This window comes from Cydia fagiglandana, chromosome 24 (genome assembly GCF_963556715.1).
Source record: "Cydia fagiglandana chromosome 24, ilCydFagi1.1, whole genome shotgun sequence".
In the NCBI taxonomy this organism is placed as follows: domain Eukaryota; kingdom Metazoa; phylum Arthropoda; class Insecta; order Lepidoptera; family Tortricidae; genus Cydia; species Cydia fagiglandana.
Window position 1 is genome coordinate 1,339,207 of NC_085955.1, and position 7,179 is coordinate 1,346,385.

General features: G+C 42.5%; 1 long non-coding RNA gene across 1 annotated transcript; it reads left to right on the forward strand.

The window, feature by feature from the left end:
- Positions 1–2,315: 2,315 nt before the first annotated feature.
- On the forward strand, positions 2,316–6,850 carry LOC134676232 (uncharacterized). The gene is made up of 4 exons (XR_010099893.1): positions 2,316–3,891; positions 4,316–4,444; positions 6,158–6,345; positions 6,668–6,850. It is a non-coding gene; the product is annotated as an uncharacterized LOC134676232 (long non-coding RNA).
- The last annotated feature ends 329 nt before the right edge of the window (positions 6,851–7,179 follow it).

Consider the following 7,179-nt stretch of genomic DNA (forward strand, 5'->3'; position numbering starts at 1 on the left):
TAAACACCCACGCTAGCGAGATGGTAATAACACTCTACCAGAGAGGCATCAGGTACTATTCGTACACTTCTTTTTATGTATTTAACTTTTATTCTTTTGGAAAATATGTTTATTGGAAGAAGGTGTAAGCAAACAAAAGTGTAATTAAATAAAATGAAATAAAACAGCCTTAAATTGAGTACGACGAAGAGGGCGTCAAGCTAAAAGCAAAAATCAGAAAAAGAGTAAAATAATAATTACGCCGTACTTTATCTGATTCTGATGGCGATGGCGTACGAATGCGAACGTCTATAAAACCTGGTAGACTTGGGAATGTGAATGTGATCTTGCAATTATTTGGTATAGATGTTTTTAAGTTTTCTTAATATTTATCACGGTAAAGTAAGAAACAATGTAGGACCTTAATGCTAATACCTTATGCATATTTGATAGGTTACAACTTTGATTGGTTTATTGCAATATAAGTATGAATAATATCGGTACCTATGCCTTGTAATTGCAAAACAATCGTTTAGTTCCTAAATATCTTTTGTGTTGTTTTTATTAAATACCACGAGTGCAAAAAGGCCGAACCGAGTGTAGCGCACACCGCGCACCCTTTTGTTCTTAACCGCAGTGTCTGGCCCTTGCGAAATATTCTTTGTTCGGCATAACTGCCAGCCCCAATGGCTGATAAGAATGGTATTGGTTGACATAATTTGATAATTATATTTACCTATCGGGTGGCATGTGAGCTAATCCGAAAGCTCACGGATCGTGGTAGTTTTTGTCATTGTCTTATGCCGACATTAGGATTAACCAAGATGCGATGAGAGTTGTGTTGCAGAAGGAACATTAATTAGATAGCTTGGATATTATTATTACATATTTGTCACCACTAGTTCTTCCTATAAACATATTTTCCAAAAGAATAAAAGTTAAATACAAAAAAAGAAGTGTACGAATAGTACTGGTGCCCCAGTAGATGCCGCTCTGGTAGAGTGTTATTACCATCCCGCTAGCGTGGGTGTTTAAGCAATCGAGCCAACCAGCGTAACATGACCGAGCGATGTACTACCCGAGCGTAATTGGAATGAGAGCCTATGCTGGTGAGTCCGAGCAGTCAGCCCATCCGAAGCGCGCCCTAAGCGGTTTTAATAACAACCATGCCCTGTACTTATGTAGCCTGATTACAAATTATAAATACCTACATATTCCAGCTCTGCGTCGTGTTATAATAGAACGAAATGAAGTAGCTAAAAATAATAAAACGAAATCAGTTCTGTCAGTTTTTGACTGATTTGTTTGTTCGTTTGTATAAATATGTAATTCGATTTACAGTTAATAAGATAAATTTAATCCGGATATTAAGTTAATTTCTACTGAACTAGAATAAGACTCTTCTATTTTAGTTTTTACAGTTATACCGGTAAAACAGTTTTAATATTTTTGATCACTTTTAAAGCAGTTTACTGAATCACTAACTGACACATAATTATTTATTACAGCCCGCTATATTTATACGATACTATTTATACTGTTTTTATTAGTATTGAATTATATCAATATTTTGGTGGTAACTACTGGGAATAAAAATTCCCACCTTTTACCAGTGGTAACTACTGGGAATAAAAATTCCCAGTAGTTACCACCAAGCCGAGTTGGTGGTAACTAGTGGGATTTTTTTTTCCCAGTAGTTCCCAGTGGTAAAAGGTGGGAAAAAATTCCCAGTAGTTACCACTGGTAAGAACTTGGTGGTAACTAGTGGGAATAACCCAAATTGCTCGGAGCAATGCTGAGCCGAGCGGAGCCGAGTTTGACCGAAGTCAGGAGTTTCGCACCCCTGATATGACACCAACCCCGAAAGCATGAAAAAAAATTTGGCCCATTTTCTATGGAAGGTTAAATTTTTCTCGATTACGTGGTTGGTCCCATAGTAAAAGTTGCTCAGTATAATGCCAAAACCTCCCTGGCAACAGGAATGGAGTTATTTTTTTGCCACCCTGTAAGTTGGTGGTACTGGTGCTCGACGCGGGCCCAGTACATGTCAGTCATTGTCAATAGAAGTGACAGCAGGGTGTCATCTATTGGGCATTAGCATGTCGAGCTCTAGTACCACCACCTTATCCTCTATCCGCCCAGAGGCCTATAAAAAGATTTCCTGTTCCATTCTAATTTGAACTTTGTGTTGACAAAATAAAATTTCATTTTGCTTGGCAAGGTTTGACGTATGGGCGGCTAGAGGTTTTAGTTGTCTTTTATTTATATACGTCAAGAGTTCATCATCGTCTCTTCAGGCATAATTAATTAATTAGTCAGTTTATTAAGATGAATCTTCTAGTGTTTCTCGTTTGTAAGTTTCGTAGCATTTTCATTGTGAATCAGTGAATATTAATTCTTGATACTTCAGTGAATATTAATACTTGAGCAGTGATCGGAACCCCCGAACCCCGGCTTGTACAATGAGTTTTTCGGAACTTATGTACCTACGAAATAATTTGATATTTACCAGTTGCTTTTCAGTGAAGGAAAACATCGTGAGGAAACCGGACTAATCCCAGAGGGATAACGCGAGGAAGAAGGAGTCAGTAGTGATCGAGCCTTTGAATGTCACAATGCGGTATATTCAAATTAAAAAAAAAAAAAAAAAATTAAAATAGTAATATGGATGTATATGCCTAAATTTAAGGCATAATAAAGGCTTAAAAACCCTACTTCTTCTTCTTCTTCTTCCAGTGCCATCTCCTACCGGAGGTCGGCTATCATGAGGGCTATACGAACTTTAGACACAGCTGCGCGGAATAATGAGCGTGTGCTCTGCTTGAACCATGTTCGGAGATTTTGGAGCCATGAGTTACGTCTTCGTCCGGATGATCTTTTCCCTTGGATCTTTCCTTGTATAATAAGTTGAAGGAGTTCATACTTCTCGTTTCGCATGATATGACCGAGGTACTGTAGCTTGCGTGTTTTGACGGTCTTTAAAACCTCGACCTCTTTATTTACTAACTGCAGCACTCTCTCGTTAGTTATTCTATCCGTCCATGATATTTTCAGGATTCTTCTGTACACCCACATTTCGAAAGCCTCCAAGCGTTTACACATATTCTTGGTCAGTGTCCACGATTCTACTCCGTACAGAAGAACCGAGAAAACATAGCACCGTGCTAGCCGCACCCTAGTAGAAATCCTCAACGAACGGTTGCAGAGAAGATGTCCGAGCTTCATGAACGCATTACGCGCCTGTTCAATTCGACACTTAATTTCGACGCTGTGATCACTCTGGTCGTTTACAATGCATCCTAAGTACTTGTAAGACTGGACTCTTTGAACTACCTGATTTCTTACAACTATATCAGCTGTTACAGATGTTCCTGACTTTAAAACCCTACACTGAGAGAAAAATCATCACCAGGAATTAAAAAACAGTTCTGTACTGGGGGAAAAAATGAAGTTTTAGTAATAATTATGGACGTTTCACTATTTCTGTAAAGTTTATTTATTTCTACAAACAGCTCAGTAATCCCAAATATAATTTCAACAAACAGATAATATTAGAAATTGCAAGAACTAATAGCAATTGCAAAAGTCAATTTGTTCCTATTAGTTGACTCTCCTTGCCCCCGGATTAAGTTTATATTTGTAATTCTAAGTGTGTTTTTGTTGTACTTTTCTCTCAGTGTATTTTAAACTACCGCTTTTTCGCCTATTTAAGTGTCCCACTGCTGGGCAAAGGTCTTCCCCCCTGATAAAAGATAAGTAACTTCCGATTTTTTGCGTAAAAGTTGGTATGGAACCCTCCGTGCGCGAGTCAGGCTTGCTCTTGGCCGATTTTTACTAATTATGTTACTTCATACCTACGTACTATATTCTTTCAGTTACATTATCATTGAGTGCCGCAAACGAAATATCTGGGTAAGTGCAAGTACCTATACTTAGGTAGAGTTGATCAAGAAAAGTCTAGTTGAGCGTGTATAGGGTTGCCATACATCCGGATTTGTCCGGACAAGTCCGGATTTTTGACCCTTTGTCCGGATTGCGGCCGGACTTGGCATGTGTCCGGATTTTTAGGAATGACCTTATAAAAATAAAATGCGTGTCCGGGGAGGGGGCTACGGGATCGGGCGAAGGGAAAGGGAAGAGTAGATCCACGATACAGTACACCACAGAGAGCAGCGCGACGCCGGGCGACGTTCAAGTTACGCCAAATGTCTGCTACAAGGAATGTCCGGATTTTTAGGGTGATGTCCGGATTTTTATCAGGACATTTAATTCTTCGATATGGCAACCCTAAGCGTGTAAACCCTGTTAAACGTTAACACCGATGCATCGTTTACAGGGGGCTTCTAGAAATTATCCTCCACTGCTCTCAGCCCTGGTCTCAAGAGCTCGAGGGGCTCTGTCCAGAAGCCTGCAGACGGTGGCCACAGCACTGCTATTACGCGATCGCTGCAGATAATGGCGTTCCGTGAGTTTACCTTTTGACCGCCAAAGATGCCAACATAAGGGCCACCCCACATCTAGCGTCTTTCGAGCGCGGCGTCTGGTCAGCGCTATGGAAAATGACGTCGCTGCGCAGTTGCGTCGAGGTTGCGTCGAGCAGCGGCCATAGAGTTGTAGACGCCGACGCTCGAAAGACGCTAAGATGTGGGGTGGCCCTAACGCACCCGGCTCCAACCCAATATTAAGGGCTATAACCGCGAAAATCGAAGTTCGCAAATTGCGGGCATCTTTCTCTGTCACTCTAGTTACGCCTTCATTGGAGTAAAGATTTTGGCAAAAATTTTATTTTTGGTACAAGCTTTTATCGCCGACTGTACTTTTTTTCCACAGGCAACTAATACTCATCGAGACAATTCTAAAAACCCCTAAACACAATTAAATTTCGTTGTTTTATCACAGAGTTCCTATGGCCACCTCCGGTCTCCGGTCTCAGAACAGCTCGATGACATTGACACCATAATATTGCATTGTCACCCGATTTACGTATGTATGCAAAATTTCAGCTCAATCGGAAACCGGGAAGTGGATCAAATTTAACTTGCAAGATTCGATTACAGACAGACAGACAGACAACGGTCAGGTGAAACTAAATAAAAGCTTGTAAAAAGAGAAAGATCCCCGCAATTTGCGAATTTCGGTTTTCGCGGTAGCCCCTAAGGGCCGAGCCCGGTCAGAGGGCCTACCGCGAACCACGTTCGACGTGTTGCCTCCCTGTCACACTTACGTATGATATTACAAGTGCCATAGAGAGGCAACACGTCGAACGTGGTTCGCGGTAGGGCCTCAGGGGCGTCCGACGCGTCAATCTCTATGACGGCTGATCGGCGATCACGTGGTGCTTTCCGTAGAAAACGAAGCTGCGAAAACTACGGCCCGGGCCCGGCCCGGTCTAGCGTGAGACATCCTTTAAATCAGCGGTCGGCAACCAGCGGTCCGCCAACCTCTCGCTTGCGGACCGCGAGCCTCCCTGGCTATTTTGTATGTAGTACTGACGATCGACAATGTCTGCTAAAGTCACATTACCAAAGCGCGGCCCGCGTCATCTTCGTTGACTACTATATATGTGGCCCTTGGCTGCTAAAAGGTTGCCGACCGCTGCTTTAAATAATACCGAAATCGAACCTATATCATGCCCCAATCAAAACGGAAACTTCGATCTGTCACTATACATAACACATATATACTAGAGATGCAACGGATAGTTGTTTGGCCGGATACCGGATACCGGATATTCGTATTTACCATCAGCCAAATATCCGGTATCCGGCCGCCGGATATTCGGCCAGCGGAACTATACCTACATTTCGGTTTTTCAGGTGCGCATTCTGCAGGTTTGACCTGTTTCCTAGTGAACGTTCGCGCGGACTCATTTCTAGGTTCGAAATGAGTGCGCGTGCAAGTCAATGGAATTATTAAATTGTTTTAAAATAATAAACAAGTAGGTACGATTATGACCGTGTCTTTTTCTTAAATCCAATTTGTTTACTCCGAAATCAAGCAATGTTACTATCCGGCATCCGGCCGGATAGTAGGTCACTATCCGGTATCCGGCCGGATAGTAAAATAATGGCCGGATAGGCCGGATACCGTGTAGTAACCGGATATCCGGTGCATCTCTAATATATATATATATATACATACCTACTCCTACATCTGTCATGTGTTGTAAATTTTCCAGAGGCACCTGCAAGCTTCCACCCTACCCTCGCATCGGGGGCTACAGCATAGTGGACATCGAGCCCCGCGCCGAGTTAGCCGATTTTAGCCTCCTCTACTCTTGCCCGACAGGCTACAGTCTCGACGGGCAGCATCCGCGCTGCGTGGGCGGTAGATGGACTTCTGATGGCTTCCCGAGCTGCAAGCGAGGTAAATATTTTTTTTTTCTTTGTTGGGGAAAAAAACATATACATGCCAGTAATAGTTACAGGCAAAATTACTAAATAGTATCTACGTACTAAACGCTACATCTGTTGACGACCGGTCTGGCCTAGCGGGTAGTGACCCTGCCTGCGAAACCGATGGTGGGCATTTATTTGTGTGATGACACAGATGTTTTCTATGTATTTAAGTATTTGTATATTATCTGTCTGGTCTCAGGACCCACAACACAAGCCTTTTTGAGCTTACCGTGGGACTTAGTCAATTTGTGTAAAATGTCCCTATAATATTTTTATTTTTTTATTTGCAGACTCAAAATGTCCGCTGCCCTTGCACCCGAGCGTAACTTACAACTGCATCGAAACACCGAGATGTCCAAACTTAGTGTCCAGCGGACAGCGCGTCCTGCCTGAATGTAGACCCGGGTTCGTGCAGGACGCGTTACGGGCCATGCATTGTATTGATGGCAGTTGGGATTATGTCGCTGTTTGTCGAAGGGGTAAGAATACCCGCCTAGTCCTCAAAGGCTCAGGGCCTACCGCGAACCACGTTCGACGTGTTGCCTTCCTTTCATACTTACGTACGAATTTACAAGTGCCACAGAGAGGCAACACGTTGAATGTGCTTCGCGGTAGAGCCTATATTATCAACGTGCACCCTAGCGCCACTGCTAAATAATCGTGATTATTTAAATTTAACGACAGGTATTTAAAAAAACCGAACAAGTGCGAGTCGGGCTCGCCCACCGAGAGTTCCGTACTTTTTAGTATTTGTTGTTATAGCGGCAACAGAAATACATAATCTGTGAAAATTTCAACTGTC